Source organism: Neoarius graeffei, chromosome 17 (genome assembly GCF_027579695.1).
Source record: "Neoarius graeffei isolate fNeoGra1 chromosome 17, fNeoGra1.pri, whole genome shotgun sequence".
Taxonomy (NCBI): domain Eukaryota; kingdom Metazoa; phylum Chordata; class Actinopteri; order Siluriformes; family Ariidae; genus Neoarius; species Neoarius graeffei.
In genome coordinates, this window is record NC_083585.1 from 9,471,491 (window position 1) to 9,494,019 (window position 22,529).

The following is a 22,529-nucleotide window of genomic DNA, read 5'->3' on the forward strand; positions in this document are numbered from 1 at the left end:
ATTTCGGCACCGGTCCGACCCAGTCTATCTGGAGATTAGACCAGGGGAATGAGATGCCTTTGCTTTGCAGTGGGGCGCGGTTCAATGGTTGGGCTGGTCGGAATTGGCAGCAAATCAAGCACCCTTTGACATACTCGGTAACGTCCTGAATCATGAAGGGCCAATAGACAATCTGTTGGAGTGTCTGGTAGGTCGCCTGAGCGTTCCTATGGCCCCCGCACGGGCTGTCGTGAGCGTACTGCAACATGACCCCCCTATGATCTGTGGGCACGACCCACCGGGGAGGTCCCTGGTTGCGTGGTGTGTACACCAGGAGTCCTTTCTCGAGTTTTAAGCCGTTTTTGAGATTGTGAAGGTGATTTAAGTCTCGGGACTGTTGCAACTCTTGTGGGGAAATTGGGGACGCCACGGGGTCTGCAAGGAACTTACGGATTTGGTGGATCACGGGATCCCTTTCCTGCATAGACACCAGGTCGGCATCCTGGGGCAGTCGGCCGAGTTGCACTGTTCCTGCTTGGGGTACTGCGTCAGTTTGACCTGCTCTAGCCTGTCGGCGAGTAATCGCGGTTACGTTATGGCGTGGCGTCTCGGGAAGCCATGACGGCTGGAATTCCCAAAGGGGGCCGTCTACGGCTCCCGCTTTGGCGAGGCCATCTGCCTCATCGTTACCGACTTTGTCAGGTCCTGGGACTTGAGAATGTCCCTTCACCTTCTTCCAATAGACGCACATTCCCTGTTCGGTTACGAGTCGATCGCATGCTAGGAAGAGTTCGGAGTGTTTCACTTCCTTGCCCCTTGCGTTTTTCATGTCCTGCACCTTCCACGAGGGAAAGTGTGAGACGAAGCTATGCCTGGCATAATTTGAATCAGAGCAGAGGACTAACTGCTTGATGTTCTCACGGGCAGCTTGTTGCAGGACGATGAGCACGGCTGCTACCTCCGCATATTGGCTAGTCTTAGCCCCGAGTCGATGTTGGTATTTCCCTTGTATAGGGCCGTTCGCCCATACGATACCGACACCGGCTTGGACTTTGCGTTCATGATGGAATGAGCATCCATCTATGTAAGCGGTGGGGAGGTCTTTGCAGACGTTCTCGTCATAGTAGTGGTGGTCGGAGGGGAGAGCAGGTACGGTTGTTAGTTCGGTTTGATCCGGACTATTCTCGCAGTCGCAATGCTGGCATTCCGCCAGGCCTCGGCCAAGCGCCATCTTGTGGTTCTGGGCGTACTTCACCTCGACGTTGTAGCCCTGTAGTGCCATCATCCAAGCTGCGATGCGACTGTTCGAAACTCTTCCCTCTCTCAGCCTCTGGCTGTTCAAGAACGAGACCGGTTGATGATTGGTCTCTATCACCACCTTCTGGCCACCAATGTAACTGCGAAAGTGTTCAACGGCCCAGACCGTGGCCAGCAGGGCTTTTTCGCAGTCTGAAAATTTAAACTCCACAGCACTGAGGGGCCGACTGGCGTATGCTACGACACGGCGATCTTTGTCATGCTGCTGTGACAGTGCAGCGCTCAGGCAGTGGGTGGAGAAACTAGCCTCCAAGAAGAACGGTTTGTCTTTGTCGGGATACGCGAGGCAGGGAGCAGAGCAGAGCTTCTGCTTCATGCTCTTGAACGCGAGTTCTTGAGGCTCACTCCACTGGAAGGGTTTATCCTTTCGGAGGAGCTCGGTGAGCGGTCGTGCTATCTCCGCGTAGTCCTCGATGAACTGTCGGGAGTAGTTGCAGACCCCTAAGAAGCTCCTGAGTTCGGGTACGTTGGATGGGGCTTTGATGTCTTGGATAGCCCGCACCCTCCCCGACTGGGGTTCAATGCCATCTGGCCAACGCACAGCCCAACGTATTCGACTTTGGTGCGACACCACTGCCCTTTGGTGACAGAGAGCTTCGCTCCTGCTCTGGACAGCTGAGACAGAACATGGCGTATCTCTTCGAGGTGTGCATCAAAGGTCTGTGACCTAATGAGGATGTCATCGACATAGATCAAGTTGCCACGAGCTGCGGCATCGCTCATTGCCTTATGCAAGAAGATGTTGAATTCAGCGGGGGAGTTCGCGTAGCCGAACGGACATCGGTTGAAAGTTAGCTGGCGGTTCCCAAAGGAAAAGGCCAGCTTGTGTTGGTCAGCTGGATCCACGCGCATGTTCCAGAATCCACTCGCCACGTCGGCGGTGGAGAAGAACTTTGCACCCTTCACCTTGGCAAGTTCTTGATCCAGATGGATCATGGGCCATCTTGACAAGGGCACTTGCTTGTTCAGCTGCCTATAGTCAATGGTGAGACACCACTTGCCGTTCGGTTTCAGCACTGGCCATAAGGGGGAGTTGTAAGTCGAGTTACACTCACGAATGATCTGCTTTTCCAGCAGAGTGTCCAGTGTTTCTTGTATTGAGTCGTATGCGGCTAACGGGATTTTGTATTGCCGCACGAACGTCGGTGGAGCGTTCGGATCTGTTGGGATTCGGACGGTGTGGATGTCCGTGACTCCGCAGTCATTGGAATCTCGCGCCCAGATCGCCTTGAAGTCGTAGAACAGTTCATGGAGCTGTCGTCTATGGGCGTCCGTGGTCAGGCTGTCAGCTTTCACCAGCTGTTGTTGAACTTCTCGTTCGAAGCCTGGGTACGGTTCACCTAGAGCTGAATCGACGACCTCAGTTGCAGGGGTGTCGTTGCTCGATTGCGTGGCAAGAGCGTACACCAGCATATGTTTCGGGGTGTCAGTTTTGGTCATGACTATGCGCTCGTCGCGAAGCATGTCGTGAGGTTCGACGCGGATCATGTGGAAAGGAAGAGTGATCCAGGGAGGTTCCACTGGATCGGAATGAGTGTCCGGTGTTGGCAGCTCACCGATGACTGGAATGGTGAGTTCAAAGTCATGGAATGCCTGGTCTATCAGAAGGCCTAAAGGCCGATGGGCGGGGATCGTGATGGCATCCCGCGTGGAGTTTTGAACCAGGAGGTAAGCGGAACGATGACTCACTTCAAGCAGCGGAGTCCCACACACGGCTAAATCGAGCTCCATGAAGAATCTGAGAGGCTGGAAGAATGCCTGGGAGCTACGAAACTGTTGGTCTTTCATGATGACCAGCTTAAGAGGGGAACCAGCAGTCCTAGCGGGAATGACGATGTCAAATTCGCTAGCGACATGGCAGGCTTGGGGAATCGTTTGTCCTGACCGCATTTGTTCCGGGTCAGCTTGGAACGGGTGCTTAGCAGCGTCGGCTTGGGTCCAGATGACCCGGTTGACTAGGTCCAGTTGGGCTCCCAGTCTGACCAAGATGTCTGCCCCAATGACCAGTGGGTCAGGAAGTCCGGGGACGACACTCAAGAAATGAAGGAATTCTCTCTGACCGATAGCGAGCGACACGGCGCAGACGCCCGTGGCTTTGATGGGGCTCTGGGGTTGTTCGGCTGACAGTAGCCGGTGGCTCTTCTGCACAAAGACAGGGGACGGAGTGCTCTGACGCACTATGTCGAACCACGTTTGGCTGATGGCTGACTTCTCTGACCAAAGCGCTAACCTGACGCCAGGTGCCGTGACGCCGTTGACAGTAATGTTGCCAGATATCCAGGGGTAGTACCTGGTTGGGGCAGATTCGCCAAGAAAGCAAAGGAAAGATGGGTGGCCATCAAGCGCGTTGCGGTTGAGAAGAGTGTCGGTTGAGTTTGGTGCGTCTCGACTCGGCTCAGGGTGGGGCGGAGTGGTCTCGAGGTTCTCGGGGACCCGCCCTGACTCAGCTATCGGTGGAGTAGCATCCACGCTAACTTCATCGCAACGGGCTCGATCATGACGACGAGGATCTGGGGTTTGTGGGGACGCGACCTGGGCCCACAGTTGCCCACGACGACAGTCAATGAGGGGCGCTAGCCTATCTAGTAGGTCTTGGCCAATGAGGAACGGTTCTACCCCAACAGAGCAGATGTAAGTGGGGTGAGTGATGGACATGCCCTGGAAGGTGAGTTCTAACCATGCAATGGTTGTTACTGGGGCTTGATTCTGGGTGAAGCTAACCAAGTTGACGTCACAACGTTCGGTTCTGATGGGTCTACCTTGCGCGCGCCGCGCATCAGAAACCTCTGTGAAGACTTTGGAACACATCAGGGTGATTTCCGACCCGGTATCCAAGAGAGCTTGGAGGGAAACGTTGCCTTCTACCACAACTGGGGTATAGATACGCTTGGCGTTGCCTTTCCTAACCAAATCTCCAAGAAACTGCGTCAGGGGTGCATCCTGCGGGTCAGGCTTCACTAACGGAGGGGGTGGTTTCAACTCATCGCTGCCTATTGGGCAGGGGTCCTTTCCCCACCCCACGAGGTAGACACGCGGTGGTGGTGGGGATGGGTCCCGGCCTAGTCATGCTGACGGTTCGTCCCTGTCCTTGCTCGGCTTACCCTTCCTGTTCTTATTGCTCAGCAGTTGTTTAACTCGTGCTAATTCGGTCCTCAGTTCTGCCATCCCAAGCGGCTCTTGGTTGGCTTGTTTAGCGGTAGCTAGCTTAGGGCTCCGCTCCCTTCGAGAGGAGTTGCGATGGGGCCTTGACTGTCCGCTATTCTGAGATTTAGGGCCGTGACTGCCAGGTTTGCGGTTACCTTGCCCTTTGGCGTTGGGGCCCTGTTCCCCCTTGGCTCCAGCTTGTCGAACTTTCCAGTTACCTTTGGGTTGACTCGACGTCTGGTGGCCGGGGTTTGGGTTCGCCCAAGGGGGCCTGCGGTTTGGGGCTTCACCCCCTTCTAGGCCTAAGGACTGACCTTCCTGCTCATATAGGCTGAGGACTCTGGGATCGTCCTCGTGGCGGTCTGTGGGTCGGACGAACGTCTCCCACGTTAGTTGTGCGGTGCGACGCATTTCTCTCATAGTATGGGGGCGCTGGCAACACGCGAGTGTTACTTGGTTACGGATGCACGGGTGAAGGTTATGGAGGAAGAGGGACTTGAAGTTGCGATCTTCCTCTAGCCCGGGCTCGCTTCTGCCCTGAAAGTACGCTGCGCGGAGCCGACGGTAGTACTCGCGAGGGTGTTCGCTTCGTTTCTGTCTGATCAGAATAGCACCCATCGTCGCAGCAGTCTCGTCCTCGTACAACGAGTATTCCTCTTTCAAGTACTTACGTATTTTCTTGTAGTTGTCGAGGACTGACTGCGGTAAGGTCTCAACGAATGCTCGTACGCCACTACCTAAAGTTTTCCAGACTAGTCTGGCCTTTTCATGCGACGTAGCCTCTGGCAGGTCCAGGAGGCTACGCTCGATTTCCCGGAAATAATCATTAACGCTTCGGTGTCTATGATTTTCCGGCTCAAAACGCTCTATGTCTTTCGCAAGGACGTCGATTTGGCGGATCCTAGTTTTGCGTTCTGCGACGAGGCGTTTTGATTTTGACCCGTAGGGGTCCTCGCTGTCTTCGCTATTTGAGCTGCTCTCATATCGCCTATGTCTGCGTTTCGGCTTGTAGGCGGCCTCTCCGTCAGAGGAGTCTGAGGGTATGTAGCGCGGCGTTTTCTGCGGGCTAGAGGCTGCAGCGATATTGAAGCGCGAGGGGGTGTAGTGGGGAGTAAAGTAAAAACTCCCAGCACCACGAGGTGGCGATCGCGCGACTTTCACGCGAGTTGAGCTTGAGTGCGGTGTCTGATCTACCGTTCTAAGCTCAGGTTCTTCCTCCTCCAGAGCGGAACTCTGTTCTTGGGAGGGTTTGGCCGATCCCTCATCTGAGCGACGTGCTTGCGTCACTTCTTCTCTGAGGTATTCTATTTCGCGCTTTAGTTCATCTTGTGTGGCTCTCAGGCCCACGAGGCTACTCTCCGCGCTTTCTGCTCTCCTTTGAGCTTCGGCCAGTTGTCGTTTTAGTGTTCTTTTCTCTTGTTCGAGGGTCATACACACATGTTCCATTTCCTTATAGTAGATCATGAACAATTTGGGTAGCCCTTCTGGGAGAGTCATAGTACGCTCCTTAAGTTCCCTAATGGCTATGTGTATTTCATCAAAGCGAGCCTTTTGGTCCAGATCACAGAAGTAATTTCTCCTATCCTCCGGGACTTGGCCTAAATCGCCTACAACGTCGAAGAGCGAGAGGAGGGGCCCTTCTGACTCCCTTGATGGGGAACGCGACATTTTGTTCGAAATGTATTAATTAACTTAAAGGAAATTAATACTAGGGATTGATTAGGTTAGAATTTAATTCAATCCAAGTTGCTAAATAATTGATGTGGTTTCTTAGCTACTTTGTTTTCACTAATGTTTCACTTGTATTAATTAGCTCAATTAATAATTAGTTAATAATAATGATTATTATTAATAATATTAATTAAGTACTTGGATTAGATATTACTCTAATGTACTAATCAATTAAACCAGTTTATCAGCTAACTGTGGTGGGCAGCTGAATTTCAGTTCTGTGATTAACACACTGTTAATGATTCACCATTAAAGTCATCTGTGTTATACCTTGGCAGTTGATTTTGGGTATACAGCAGTTTACAAGTTATTGTTGAGAAATTCACAAGGTCATTAAACTATTCCTCACACGGGGCACCACTTTAATGTAGGTTGAATTGGGATTAATTAAATTATAAATTATGTAATAATTGATAATTAAATTAATCAATTTATAAATAAAGATCAGTCTCATAAAATCTTAAGTTATTAATCTTAATACTCACCGTGAATGGTTACATTCAAGATTAATGGTAGCTCTGTATTAGATGGGAAACCCAGTTGTATACAAAAGCTAAATTCTGAAGGAAAAAGGAGTTCTAAATAGTTGACCTTGTGAATAAACAACAGGAGCAAGTAAAATGCAATTCAATTTTATTAGCTTTTATTTGTCTACTACTCACTAATAATAATAATCTCAAAATACATTCAATGTCGGCAAAGGTAATAACAAGACAAAACAATGGAACAATTACACCTGGACTATAAATTTGAGGGAAAGAGAGAGAGAAAAGATAGAAAAAGAGAATCCCTTGTGTGTGCGTGTGTGTGGAGGTGTGTGTGTGTGTGTGACCTAGCTTGTCGTTAGCTAAAACAAAGGAATGTTAGCTAAATAGAACAAAGGATTAGCTCTGTGGCTAATGTGTGCTTTGTGTAGGTATCTGTGGGCAGATGCTAATGACTAGCCACTCTGGCAATGCTTGAACAAAATGGCGGTCAGTGCCTAGGTGTCGTATCACAGGTAACTCAATGAGGAAGGTATCAAAATGGCGTCGGAAAAATGGCGCCTGCAGGCCTAGTCGAGAACACAAGCCTACGAGCTAGCGTATCACCCTGAGGTAGCTAGCAATAAGTTGCTAAGGAGAATCTGACCACGTTACAGCTGGATCCAAACACTGCACTTAACAACAATTTCCAACAGACTATCTAGGCAAAGAACTCAACACGAGAGAGAGAGAGAGAGAGAGAGAGAGAGAGAGAGTGTGTGTATATGTGTGTGTAATAGGTGTTGGATGGAGAGAACTAGGCCTTGTAGCGGTCTAGCCTCGGAGCTTAAAATAACAAACTTGTCGCTGCGCTGCTAATCAGATAGGGAAGCTAGCAATGGAGTTAAGGAAAGATATCATGCAAGATACCCTGTCTAACAAGTTCAAAGAAAAAAAAAACAGAACCAAAACAAACAATAAAAACAAACAAACACCTTCCGTGTCTGAGCGGGTATGCTAAATAGCTCAAAGCTTAAACATGACCCTAACAACCATCTGAATAAGCTACAAATTAAAAATTTGCCCAAGTGCCTACTCAATGCGATGGAAGTTCTTTCTCCGATGTCCGCGCTGAGGGTCGCAGTCCGAGGAGAGGAGGTTAGCGGCGCGTTGCGTCCAACCGCGGCTAACGAAGCAGGGAGATGGAGGCCTAGCTGGCCCACGGTGCTTCAGGAGAAACCTCCGGTGATGCGTCGACGAGAAAAAGGCTGAGAGGAGCGAAGCTGTCCGCAAATGCCTCTTAGCGTGGAAAACTACTTAACTGTAGTTAAACTTTGCAAAGGTTTAGAATCAAAACCACTATATCGCTGAAACTTAGCGGGTCGTTCAAAAGTTCGGCCGAAACTAATTTGAACAGGCTGTTCTCAGACAATAGCGGTTAGTCTCAACACTGTAGGCGAGCGTGCCTACAGTCCGTCCGACCACTCCAGTAGCCAGAACACGAGAGGACGAATCGAGGCGCTCTCGATACAGTTAAAGCAGTTCCACTTCACGTCACATCCGGGTGGAGCGCGCAAGGAATTGTGGGATCGTTATAGGGGGCGCTGGCGAGTTACCAACATTAATGAGTCCACCATCAGGAGGACACTGAACAACAATGGTGTGCATGGCAGGGTTGCAAGGAGAAAGCCACTGCTTTGCAAAAAGAACATTGCTGCTCATCTGCAGTTTGCTAAAGATCACGTGGACAAGCCAGAAGGCTATTGGAAAAATGTTTTGTAGATGAATGAGACCAAAATAGAACTTTTTGGTTTAAATGAGAAGCGTTATGTTTGGAGAAAGGAAAACACTGCATTCCAGCATAAGAACCTTATCCCATCTGTGAAACATGGTGGTGGTAATATCATGGTTTGGGCCTGTTTTGCTGCGTCTGGGCCAGGACAGCTTGCCATCATTGATGGAACAATGAATTCTGAATTATACCAGTGAATTCTAAAGGAAAATGTCAGGATATCTGTCTATAAACTGAATCTCAAGAGAAGGTGGGTCATGCAGCAAGACAACGACCCTAAGCACACAAGTCATTCAACCAAAGAATGGTTAAAGAAGAATAAAGTTAATGTTTTGGAATGGCCAAGTCAAAGTCCTGACCTTAATCCAATTGAAATGTTGTGGAAGGACCTGAAGCCAGCGGTTCATGTGAGGAAACTCACCAACATCCCAGAGTTGAAGCTGTTCTGTACGGAGGAATGGGCTAAAATTCCTCCAAGCCAGTGTGCAGGACTGATCAACAGTTACCGGAAATGTTTAGTTGCAGTTATTGCTGCACAAGGGGGTCACACCAGATACTGAAAGCAAAGGTTCACACACTTTTGCCACTCACAGATATGTAATACTGGATCATTTTCCTCAATAAATAAATGACCAAGTATAATATTTTTGTCTCTTTTGTTTAACTGGGTTCTCTTTATCTACTTTTAGGACTTGTGTGAAAATCTGATGATGTTTTAGGTCATATTTATGCAGAAATATAGACAATTCTAAAGGGTTCACAAATGTTCAAGCACCACTGTATAAATGTTGAATAAATGTCTTAATAGAACCCAGTACCAAATTAATATTTAAACATTGTATTCTGTTAAACAACCATCCATCCATTATCCATAACTGCTTATCCTGTGCAGGGTCACAGGCAAGCTGGAGCCTATCCCAGCTGACTATGGGCAAGAGGCAGGGTACACCCTGGACAAGTCACTAGGTCATCACAGGGCTGACACAGAGACAACCATTCACACTCACACCTTTAGAGCCACCAATTAGCCTAACCTGCATGTCTTTGGACTGTGGGAGAAACCGGAGCCAGGGGGAGAACATGCAAACTCCACACAGAATGGCCCCTGTTGGCCACTGGGCTTGAACCCAGAACCTTCTTGCTGTGAGGCAGTAGTGCTAACTACTACACCACTGTGCCACCTTTGTTAAGCAACGCATTTTTAAAATTCATTTTGAGCATTCCCTGTGATTGAGCTGTTACTATAGAAAAAAAATGTGGTATTAGAAACAGCAAAAAAATAATGCACAACTGACCAATCAGATTTGAGAATTCAACCACACAAGGGCATTTCTTCTTCAGCATAAGGCAACGTGACCTCTTCCAGTATTTTGATATATTTAAACTGGTCTATGGTGCCTGGTATGCAATAAATGGGCCCAACTCCAAAGTATGAGAAACATCCCCAAACCATTATGCTTGCACCTCCATGTTTTACAGTCTTTACAGTGTACGGTGGCTTGAATTCACTGTTTATGGGTCATCTCACAAACGGTCTGTGGCCTTTAGACCCAATAAGAATAAATCTTGCTCTCATCTGTCCATAGAATGTTGCGGCACTTCTCTTTAGGCCAGTCAATGTGTTCTTTGGCAAACTGTAACCTTTTCAACACGTCTTTTTTTCAGCAATGGTACTTTATGAGGATTTCTTGCAATAGTTTGGCATCTTCGGATTGTTGCCGTACTCCCAGGTAACTGGCGATCTTCTTTGATTTCCCTGGAGCTGATCATTGGATGCTTCTTTGCCATTCTTGTTATTCTATGATCTACGTGGATGGTAGTATTTCTTTTCCTACCATGTGTTTTGGGTTTTGCTTGCCATTTTAAAGCATTTGAGATCATTTTAGCTGAGCAGCCAATTATTTTCTGCACTTCTTTATACGTTTTCCCCTCTCCAGTCAACTTCTTGATCAAAGTTCTCTCTCTTTCGGTCCAATGTCTGGGACGACCCATTTTACTCACTGAGCAAGGGCTAAAACCAGCAGGTACAACATTTGCTGCCCTCTTTCTTTAAATAAGGGCCATAATTGACACCTGTTTCTTCACAGAATGAATGACCTCACTAATTGAACTCCACACTGCTATTAATTTGAACATGCCCCTTTCATTAAATGAGACAATTACACCCAATTAGCAGAGTGCATGTCATGACTGTTGATTCTGTTGGTTGCCCATTACTTGGCTACACCTATTTTTTCCCATGTTGTATTATCTTTTCTGCCAAAATCAGTAAACAAACAGTGATGTTAGACTGCTATTATTTTGCACATAACTGTAAATCTAGTTTTAAAATAAAATTAAAAAATCCAAGTAGTATGGAAGTTATGGCTGTTCTTTGGTTTGTGCTGAGTTTTTAATTAAATCGTTTTCACTAATTAATTTGTTAGTTATTAATTAATAAAAGTCTGATGCTCTACTGACTAAACTATCCAGGTAATCTGAGGATCCAGGGTTGGGACAATGGACAAATTTAGTTTTTGCATGGGAAAATAAATGCTCCAGCCCTCCATGAGTCTCCCACTGTCTTGTGGGTTAGCGTTTGGTTACGCAAAGGCTAAGGGAGTAAACTGACAGGAAATCTGGAGTGGCGCCCCTAAGATGGCTGGAAGGCATATCTTGTCTCCTGTCAGCAACTCCTGCAGCCACACTGGGACCTGACATATTAATTTCCCTGAGGGAAGCCTCCCAAAGGGATCAATAAAGTTTTATCTAATCTAATATTGGTTCTGCGTTTCCTTTGGATCCTACCAGCAAGGCCGAGAGGGAACCTTGATACTTGGGCATCTCAGGGTTTCCATTTACATGTGCCCAGGCTGTAGTGCCCTGGAAAGGCACTACATCACAAGATGCCAGGAAAGCACAGGAAGTGGTAGTTACCAGTTATAAACCTATACCGATTAGCAAAGTTTTAAGGCACCAGAGGTCACTTCTGCTGTTAGGAAAGATCACCACATTTCAATGGAGAGCTCCCACCCACGTGAAGCTGGGCAGCCTCCAGCCAATAAGGTGCTTTCCTGCCTTGACCTGCCTGCTTTTACTGGGTGTGTAAAGCGCAGAGAGAAATCTTGACAAGCAGGTTGTAAAACCTCCATACCAGACAAGAAATGAAAATCAAAGAAGAAGATTTCAGCTCCCTGAATGACTATCTGGAAAGTTAAGAATATGTGCCCAGGGCTCACCAATGACATTCAACAGGTGGATAATGCCTGCAAGACTGCTGTGATTGACTGGGAGTTGCTCAGACTGAGGATTGATTTGGCCTGCCTTCAGGAGACCAGATTGGCTGACAGTGGTTCCATCAGGGAGGCCAACTATACCTTCTTTTGGCAAGGAAAGTCCTCAGATCAACCCAGGTTACATGGTGTTGGTTTTGCTATAAAGAACACTCTCCTCACTTCAGTGGAACCTCCTCGGATGGATTTCCCAAATGGCATGAAAAGATTGCTCCCAATGGCTACACTCTCTTTTTCCAGCCCAAATCTGTCGCGACAAGCAGCGTACCCAGTTCGCCCAGGACTTTCAGCTGGCTACAAATCTTTTTCACCTTCCAAAAGATACATGTCATCTCCAATCCTTTCACCCTCAAACCAAATGGAACATTTAGAAAGTCTTGTTTGATGTACTCTGGGTCCCTGCAAATGGGTGTAGTGTTGAAAATGTGCCTATGCCATCCAGCTCTATTCCTGTGTTGATAAGAAACAGAACACATGGAGCACATCTAACCCTGGGGGTGAACCAATCTAATCTCCTTCCTATTTTAAAACAACATCAGAGTGCAAAAGCAGATTCTAGACTTTCTGTAAAGCTAGCTCTTCTGAATGTTAGATCACTTTTAAACAAGTCATTTTTAATTAATGATCTTATTTGCAAATACAATCTTGATTTTTTGCTTCTAACTGAAACCTGGCTGGATCAAGCAAATAGTGCTTCCACCCTTATTGAAGTAGCTCCCCCAAATTTTAATTTTTTGAATGTTACTCGACAAGGGAAAGGTGGAGGGATCGCAAATATATTCAAAGTCTCTTTTCAATGTAAACAATCCTCACTTGGTGATTTTATGTCCTTTGAACACTTATGTGCACTTGTTACATGCTCTCCTAACATATTATTAACTATTTATAGGTCTCCGAGACATTCAGCCAAAGTCTTTCTTGAAGAGTTTGGTGAACTGTTATCAGTCATTTACTTAGAGTTTGATTGTCTTATATCTGGGGATTTTAACTTGCATGTAGATAATACTGATAACATTTATGCCAAAGAACTACTTGCAATTATTGACAACTTTAACCTAGTACAACATGTACAGGGGCCGACCCACTCTCGTGGTCATACTCTTGACCTCGTCATCACAAAGGGTCTTACTGTTTCTAATACTGTTGTTGACCTGGCCTTATCCGATCATTTCTGTGTTTTCTTTGATGTTTCTATGTCTCCTCACATTCAGAATAGCTCAACGACTATAGGTAGGAGAGTCATAAAAGACAACACATGTGCTCTCTTTGAGCAAGCTCTCTCGCAGAAATCAACCAAAATGTCAGACTCTGTAGATGATTTACTGGAATTTTTTTAATTTAAATATGACCCAAATTATGGATGATATTGCTCCATTCAAAATCAAAAGAGTCAATGATAAGCAGAAAGCACCATGGAAGCAGTACCCGGCTGTTAAACTGCTAAAGAGAGAATGTAGAAAGACTGAAAGAAAATGGCGCAAATCTAAACTTCACATTCATTATCAAATCCATAAGGAGATGCTTTGTAATTATAATTATGAAATTCGTAAAGCAAGACAGTCTTTCTTCTCCAACATCAGCAGGAATATGAACAATGCCCGTGTGCTATTTTCAACAGTAGAGAAGCTAACTAATCCCCCACCACAATTAGCACCTGAACTTCTCTCAGTTAATAAATGCAATGAGTTTGCATCCTTTTTCAAAGGTAAAATTGATAAAATACAGCAGAATATTCCTCATAATATATATCTCAGTTGCAAAAAATTGAAAAACTGCAATCACCAATGACACAGATAGATAACTTTAACACAATGTCAGAATTTTGTTTAATTGATTGAGACTCTTGAAAAAACTGTACAAAATCTCACTTCCTCAACATCTGAATTGGACATTCTGCCCACCAACTTTAAGTCTGTTCTTCATCTTATAATTACAGATGTGCTTCAAATTATAAATACATCCCTGGAGACTGGCGTTGTTCCTGTGTCCCTAAAAAAAGCTGTTGTAAAGCCCCTTCTTAAAAAAATAATCTAGATCCTTCAGTATTAAATAACTACAGGCCAATATCAAATTTACCATTCATCGGGAAAATCCTTGAAAAAATTGTCTTCAATCAATTAACTGCCTTCTTGATAGCAAACAGCCATTTTGATCATTTTCAGTCAGGATTTCGTGCCAATCATAGCACTGAAACAGCGCTGATTAAAGTTATAAATGACATACATCTTAATACTGATGCAGGCAAAACATCGGTCCTGGTATTACTGGACCTCAGTGCAGCTTTTGATACTATTGATCACAACATACTGCTATATCGACTTGAACACTGGGTTGGATTGACTGGTAGAGTTATAAATTGGTTAAATTCATACTTAAAAGATAGAAGCTTCTCTGTTACCCTGGGAAATTGTTCCTCAACGTCAATGTCCTTGACCTGTGGTGTCCCCCAGGGGTCGATTCTTGGACCATTACTTTTCAACCTTTATATGCTCCCACTTGGGCAAATTATCAATAAAAATTCAATTTTGTATCACTGCTATGCAGAGGACACCCAAATTTATTTCGCTCTATCACCTAATGATTATGCCCCCCTTGAATGTCTCTACCAGTGTATCGATCAAATCAATAGCTGGATGTCACAAAATTTTCTTCAGCTGAACACAGATAAAACAGAAGTAATTCTATTTGGAAAAAAAGACGAAAGACTCAAGATTACCACTATTCTTGACACAAAAGGGATGAAAACTAAAGAAATGGTTAAAAATCTTGGTGTTCTCATTGATGGCGAGCTAAACTTTGACAGTCACATGAAAGCAATCACTAAATCGTCATTTTATCACCTAAAAAACATTTCCAAACTAAGAGGACTTATGTCAAAAAATGATCTGGAAAAACTAATACATGCCTTCATCTCTAGTAGGGTTGATTACTGCAATGGCCTTTTCACAGGCCTGCCAAAAAAGACCATCAAACGACTTCAGCTGGTTCAAAATGCAGCGGCTAGGGTTCTCACACGAACTAAAAGAACAGAGCACATTACTCCAATTCTAAGGTCCCTTCACTGGCTTCCAGTAAGCTACAGAATTGACTTTAAAGTATTGCTGCTGGTGTACAAATCTCTAAATGGTACAGGGCCCAATTACCTCTCTGATATGTTGCAGCGGCCTAACCCAATCAGATCTACCAAATCAAAACAGAAAAATTTACTATTAAAACCAGTTGTTAAAACAAAAGTATGGTGAAGCAGCTTTTAGCTACTATGCAGTACAGCTATGGAACCAACTGCCAGAGGACATTAAAAATGCTCCTGCTGTTGGCAGTTTTAAATCTAGGTTAAAGACCAAGCTGTTTTCAGATGCTTTCTGTTAAATAATTAATATTGCCTTTTTAAAAAAATAATTTTTACTTTCTCTGCATGTTTTAAAGTTACCTCTATTCTATTTTATTTTTTATTCTATTCTGCTGGTTTCCTTTTTTTTTGTTCCTCCTCCTCCTATTTCTACTTTATTTTATTATTTTATTTCTACTATTGTTTAATTCTTATTATTTTCTTTTAATTATTTTAATTAATTGTTTTAGAATAAAAATAAAATTATTTTATGTAATTTTATTTCTCCATTGTATACTGTTTTTGTTTTTACTTCTGTAAAGCACATTGAACTGCCATTGTGTATGAAATGTGCTATATAAATAAACTTGCCTTGCCTTAGTGCCTACGCCGCAACACATTGCTCCTCACCAGCAGATAAAGACCAAATTTTATGAGGTGCTGAATGCTGCTGTTTCCAAAATCCAGATCGGAAGGCCTGTACCTATTGGATGACTTCAATGCCAAAGTTGGGAAAGACAGCGAAGCATGATCCTCCTGCTGAGGCCATCATGGTTTGGGCAACATGAAAGAGAATGGTCAGAGGCTGCTCAAACTATGTTGCTTTTATGATCTGCGTATCACCAACACATTCTTACCATCCAAGGAATTCCACAAAGTGTCCTAGAGACACCCATGCTCAAAGCACTGGCACCAGCTAGACCTAGTCAGTCATCGCCAGACATGCAGATCTCAAAAGTGTGCTCCACACTTGCAGTTACCACAGTGCTGACTGTGACACAGACCACTCTCTCATAGCTAGTAAGGTGAAGTACACTCCCAGACAACTGTATCACTCAAAGAAGGACCAAACCATGCATCAACACCTGTTGTGCATTCAGTGTTGACAGCTCACAATAGTTTGCTGACCATCTATGAACAGATTTGACTGCTAGCCACTCTGGTGATCACAGTGTGGAATCAAGGTGGTCCCACCTTCATCAAGCTATCTACAGATCAGCCAGTGGAGAACGCTGACTGGTATGAAGCAAACTGGGAGGAAATGAAACCAGTGACTGAAGCCAAAAGAAAAGCACTCCTCGCCTATAAGACAAACCCAACTTTCAGCAATAAAGAAGCTCTCAGGGCAGCAAGGGGAAGCGCCTAGCAGACTGCCCACTGTTGTGTAAACTACCACCAGATTAACTTGTCAAACACCATCCAGACTGCTGATGAAACTGGAAATGTAAGAGGGATGTACGTGGGCATCAAGAAGGCCACAGGTCCCACAGTCTCTAAGACAGCCCCACTGAAAACCAAGGCAGGAGTAGTCATCACTGACCACAGCAAGCAGATGGAGTGCTAGGTTGAGCACTACCTGGAATTGTATGCAACCCAGAACGTGGTTACAGCCACTGTTCTAGATGCTATTCCAGATCAGCCAGCCCTGGAGGAGCTAGATGTGCTGCCAGAAGTGCAGGAGCTTAGCAGAGCCGTTGATTGCCTTGTCTGTGGGAAAGCTCTGGGTAAGGATGGCATCCCAGCTGAAGTCTTGAAAAGTGGGAAGTAAGTCCTGTAACCACACCTGCATGACCTGCTCTGTCTATGCTGAGAGAAAGGCTACATCCCACAGGATATGCAAGATGCCAACATTATCGCTCTGTATAAGAACAAGGGTGATCAGAGTGACTGCAACAACTATTGTGGCATCACCCTTCTCAGCATTGTGGGCAAGGCCTTTGCTTGAGTTGTCCTGGCTCGTTTGCAGTCACTCGCTTCCCGTGTCTACCCAGAGTCCCAATGCGGCTTCAGAGCTGGTCGATCTACAGTAAACATGATGATCTCACAGCTACAGGAAAAGTGCAGAGAGCAACAGAAGCCAGTATATGTTGCGTTCATTGATCTGACAAAAGCCTTTGACCTTGTTAGCAGAAGTGTGCTGTTCAGCGTGCTGCATATGCTGTCCCCCCAAGCTGCTGAGCATTATCTCCTCCTTTCACAAGGACATGCATAGTACAGTCTGCTTCAATGGTGTAACATCTTAAGCTTTTCCTGTGAGCAGTGGTGTCAAGCAAGGTTGTATACTGGCACCATCATTTTTGGGATTTTCTTCTTGGTACTCTTTTGTTATGCATTCAGCGACTGTCCAGATGGCATATATCTGCACACAAGAGCTGATAAGTTCTTAAACATTGCCAGGCTGCAGGCCAAGACCAAGATCACCGAGGTTCTTATTCGTGAGCTGCTTTTTTCAGATGACACTGCTTTAGCTTCCAACATCAAGGCCCAGCTACAGTCTCTTATTGACTGACTGTCTCATACCTGCAAGGAGTTTGGGCCATCAGCTTGAAGAAAACAAACATCATAGCTCAGGATACAGTGGTGCTTGAAAGTTTGTGAACCCTTTAGAATTTTCTATATTTCTGCATAAAGATGACCTAAAACAACATCAGATTTGCACACAAGTCCTAAAAGTAGATAAAGAGAACCCAGTTAAACAAATGAGACAAAAATACTATACTTGGTCACTTATTTATTGACGAAAATGATCCAATATTATCTGTCAGTGGCAAAAGTATGTGAACCTCTAGGATTAGCAGTTAATTTTAAGGTGAAATTAGAGTCAGGTGTTTTCAATCAATGGGATGACAATCAGGTGTGAGTGGGCACCCTGTTTTATTTAAAGAACAGGGATCTATCAAAGTCTGAGCTTCACAACACGTTTGTGGAAGTGTATCATGGCACAAACAAAGGAGATTTCTGAGGACCTCAGAAAGTGTTGTTGATGCTCATCAGGCTGGAAAAGGTTACAAAACCATCTGTAAAGAGTTTAGACTCCACCAATCCACAGTCAGATTGTGTACAAATGGAGGAAATTCAAGACCATTGTTACCCTCCCCAGGAGTGGTCTGCCAACAAAGATCACTCCAAGAGCAAGGCGTGTAGTAGTCGGCGAGGTCACAAAGGACCCCTGGGTAACTTCTAAGCAACTGAAGGCCTCTCTCACATTGGCTAATGTTAATGTTCATGAGTCCACCATCAGGAGAACACTGAACAACAATGGTGTGCATGGCAGGGTTGCAAGGAGAAAGCCACTGCTCTCCAAAAAGAACATTGCTGCTCATCTGCAGTTTGCTAAAGATCACGTGGACAAGCCAGAAGGCTATTGGAAAAATGTTTTGTGGATGGATGAGACCAAAATAGAACTTTTTGGTTTAAATGAGAAGCGTTATGTTTGGAGAAAGGAAAACACTGCATTCCAGCATAAGAACCTTATCACAAGAACCTTGTCTTTATTTAATAAGTTGATGAATGTTGAGTTTTTCCTCACTGCATTGCTGATTGCTGTATTTACGGTGTTTTTCTATTAACTTGGCACAGCCAATAAATAAATAAAACAAACCTCAGTGGATTTCTTGCAGTGCACCATGTAATCTTTTTCTGTCAATTAAATGGTTATTCATCAACCTCGAAATTTAATTGTATATAATGAGTCAGTCCATGAAGGAGACATAAGGATGAATTTGAAAGTGTTTGTGACAGCAAGGCCAGTCTACACCAAGTTTATACTTATCTAATAGCTCCAGTCTGGGTAGGTCTCTAACTAAATACTGACACCTGATGGTGAAAAGTAATATCAGGGTATAAACAAGGGCTGTGTCTTCTGTGATCAATTCAGTAGTGTTGTTCAGGTCATTTTGACAAACTCAGACTTGAATTCATGTGTGTTTTTGTTAGAAAATTACACTAATAACATTTCCTCTGGATAAACTAAGGATCAGTTTTGGGGGTTTTTTGGTTTTGTTTTGTTTTTGTTTTTTTTGGGGGGGGGGATTATATTCTTTTATGGGGCCCAAAATTTCTAGCAGTGCCCCTGTTCCAACCCCTTCATCATGTCTGTGCAGCTCTTGTGGGAGACACTGCCACTCAAGAGTGGGCCTTCACAGCCACTGTAGCAGGTGTTACATTTGAAATTGACACCCAAGTGTGTGCTACTCCATCATCTTTTGAGATGCAGGATGCCAGAGAGAATTAATAAATTAGTTGGCATCGTGTTCATGGACTTTAAATCGCCTGGTACCTTTTTATTTTCTTGAGCTACGTTAAAAGATTTAGAAGTTATAGAGGATTTCCCCGCGGGCGAAGTGCACAGAGCAAAGCATCATACTGAAGAGACTATGGTAAGGCATCAACCTCATTTTTGATGACTTTTGTATGACATCCGTGTACCACTACAGGAAACCCAATCGTAAATGCAAGATGACATCTCATGAACACTTAACCACCAGACAACAAAATTTGTATCTTTATTTACACAAGATAGATGGGTTTTTATCCATTGCTTATTTTTAAATTTGCTTTTTCAAAAATAACAAGGGATTATTTACGGTCACATTTTATGGTAAATATTCATGACAGTTTCATATAAAACTAGTTAAAACAGTTTTATTAGTCCACTAATAAAGCTTGTTGGACAGTTGACAGCAGTAACAAGACAACTGTCTTCAGACATCAAGTCTGAAATATCAAGACTACAGCTCTAACCCTCGGAGCTCAGTTTGCATTCGGTTGAGGAGGATGTTTTCCAGTAGAGTTTTTTTGTTCTTAAGTTTTTTATTGTCACAATACAGCAATTTACTGATGTGAAATACATGGCACAACAATTCGATGGTTCATATGCTATAGTATCTGTTATATTCAGGTTAATTTTGTGCCCTTGCAAATATTTTGCTCATACACTTATCTTGAGCTCCACTTTTAGGTAGTGCCTAAATATCTATATTCACATTTAGAAGGGTACCTTTCTAGGAAAATGGTAACACTTTCTCTGATCATTTTCCTTTTGTTTTTAATGTAGCCAAAAAATGTATTGACCAAAATTAGCCTGATTTTTCAACATCCAAAGTGGCATAACTTTTTTTTTTTTAAAGGTTATGTCAAGCTATTTTAGTGGTATAATTTATTCACACACACACACACCCACCAAATAACATGCACTATGTTCTTTGTATAGAATAGGCTATACTGCAGTGGTTCTCAAAGTAAGGCACCCAGGGATCAGTTTGTTACGGTAATGGAAATCACAATGCACTAGCATTCAGCGTTGTAGTCGAGTCACTAAACCTATAAAAAAATCTCCTTCTCACCCCCGGCGGGGGGGTGGTATCCATGTCATCCTCAAGCTCGGGTCCTTTCTGTGCCTCACTCATGTATTGAGCCACATGCTTACTCATTTTTGCCGCAATGATGCCTGACAGGGCCTTCCATGTTGTGCAGAGACAGGTAATTGGCCGGTAGTTGGATGGGATGGGTCCCTTCTGGGGGTCCTTCATGATTAGAACTGTCCTGCCTTGGGTTAGCCATTCTGGGTGGGTCCCATCCCTCAGCAGCTGGTTCATCTGTGCTGCTAGGTGTTCATGGAGTGCAGTTAGCTTCTTCAGCCAGTACGTATGGATCATATCGGGGCCTGGTGCTGTCCAGCTCTTCATCTTTGACACTCTTTCTTGGACGTCTGCCATTGAGATGGTTACTGGTTCTTGTTCTGGGAGGTTGCTGTGGTCAGCTCTTAGGTCCACTAACCATTGGGCATCGGTGTTGTGTGATGCCTTTCTTTCCCATATGTCTTTCCAGTATTTTTCCACCTCAGCTCTTGGTGGGTCTGACCGGTTGTTGTTCCCCTGCCATTGAGAGTACCACCTTGGCTGGTTCAGTGGAGAACAGCTTGTTTATTCTCCTGGCCTCTCCTTCCTTGGTGTATCTCCTCAACCGGGTGGCCAGAGCTGTTAGTCGCTGTTTGGCAGTTTCGAGTGCCTCTGGTATGGAGAGTGAGTTGTACTTCCTGGGCGCCCCTTTATTCACCATGTTCCCTTTCTGTAGTTCAGTTAGCTGGCTAACTTCTCTCCTTGCTGCCTTTATCTTGGCCTCTAATCGTCTCTTCCATGGTGGATACTGTTTGTTATGTCCCGAGCCCACCTTGTGTCCAAGCATCTCCATGATTACTGTTGCTGTACTGTGTATCAGCTTGTTGGTCTCAGTGATGGTTCTTGTGGAGATTGTCTTCAGAGCAGCATTCACATCTACTAGTAGATCTTCTGAAGGTACTTGGCAACTCAGCTTCGGTATTCGTCGGGGGCTCCAGGTTTCCAGTTGGGTCACGATCTTCCTTCTCAGGTCAGCAGCTCTTGTGTTGAGGCTGTTAGCTGTTGGGGCTTGGTACCCAATCTCTGGTTGTGGGGATGATGACATCTCCCCGCTGACCTGTCTTCCTGGCTCCCCCTTGCCGTAGCATCGTTGTTGTATTTCATTAATCTCTAGTTGTGATATGGATGTTGGAACACTGGGCTAATAGCGGTTTCTTTGTTAGCCTTGATTGTGGGTTTCGAAGTATCCAATGGTCCCACATTCTCTGCATGTATCCCCTCTCTCTGGGATTGCTTGTATAGTAGCATTCCAGCAAATCCGTATTTTCTGTCCTCATCCATCGATGTCTTGTTCCAGTAGCCCATTTCTCATCAGTTTGCCCTGGTTCCCTAGCAACTGACGCAGACCTTGTTGACCCGGGCGACGTCTGAGCCGGTATGACTCTATCAATTATGTTTTCACTCATTCCTGAGGTAGGCTGATATATCATAAGGGGTTTTGCCTAAGGACCCTTACTGGATGATGTTTTGCCCCGACCGGGATTCGAAACCCGATCTCCTGCGTCGTAGTCAGTGAGCATTACCACTGTACTATCCAGCTGATTATATATATATATAATATATAGCCAGTACGTATGGATCATATCGGGGCCTGGTGCTGTACAGCTCTTCATCTTTGACACTCTTTCTTGGACGTCTGCCATTGAGATGGTTACTGGTTCTGGGAGGTTGCTGTGGTCAGCTCTTAGGTCCACTAACCATTGGGCATTGGTGTTGTGTGATGCCTTTCTTTCCCATATGTCTTTCCAGTATTTTTCTACCTCAGCTCTTGCTGGGTCTGACCGGTTGTTGTTCCCCTGCCCCTGAGTACACCTTGGCTGGTTCAGTGGAGAACAGCTTGTTTATTCTCCTGGCCTTTCCCTCCTTGGTGTATCTCTTCAACCGGGTGGCCAGAGCTCTGTGTGTGTATATATATATATATATATATATATATATATATATATATATATAGAGAGAGAGAGAGAGAGAGAGAGAGAGAGTCGAGTCCACTATTGAGCCGAGTCAAGTCCAAGAACAAGACTCCAACCGCACCATTTGACGGTGTCTGTTTCAGCGCCATTAACATTAGTTTGTTCCTGAACATGGCGTATGAACAGGTGAATGTGCTTCTCTATTAGGGACTGTGAAGTATTCTGTCAGAGATGGTTGGGAGATGGATGTAAGTGCAGAAGGTGTGTTTATTAATACAAGTGAAGACGGTAAACAATCCAGAATAGCAGGCAAAATCGTAAAACGGTGAAACAGGCAATAGGTCGAGCGAGGCACAAACAGGCCATCATAGACTCGGCAGAATCAAAGATGAGAAACAGGAAATCAGGGATC

The 22,529-nt window shown here is 44.8% G+C and overlaps 1 protein-coding gene across 1 annotated transcript in view; it reads right to left on the reverse strand.

The window, feature by feature from the left end:
* p2rx8 (purinergic receptor P2X, ligand-gated ion channel, 8) overlaps positions 1-22,529 on the reverse strand; it is a 62,728-nt gene that overhangs the window by 11,185 nt on the left and 29,014 nt on the right.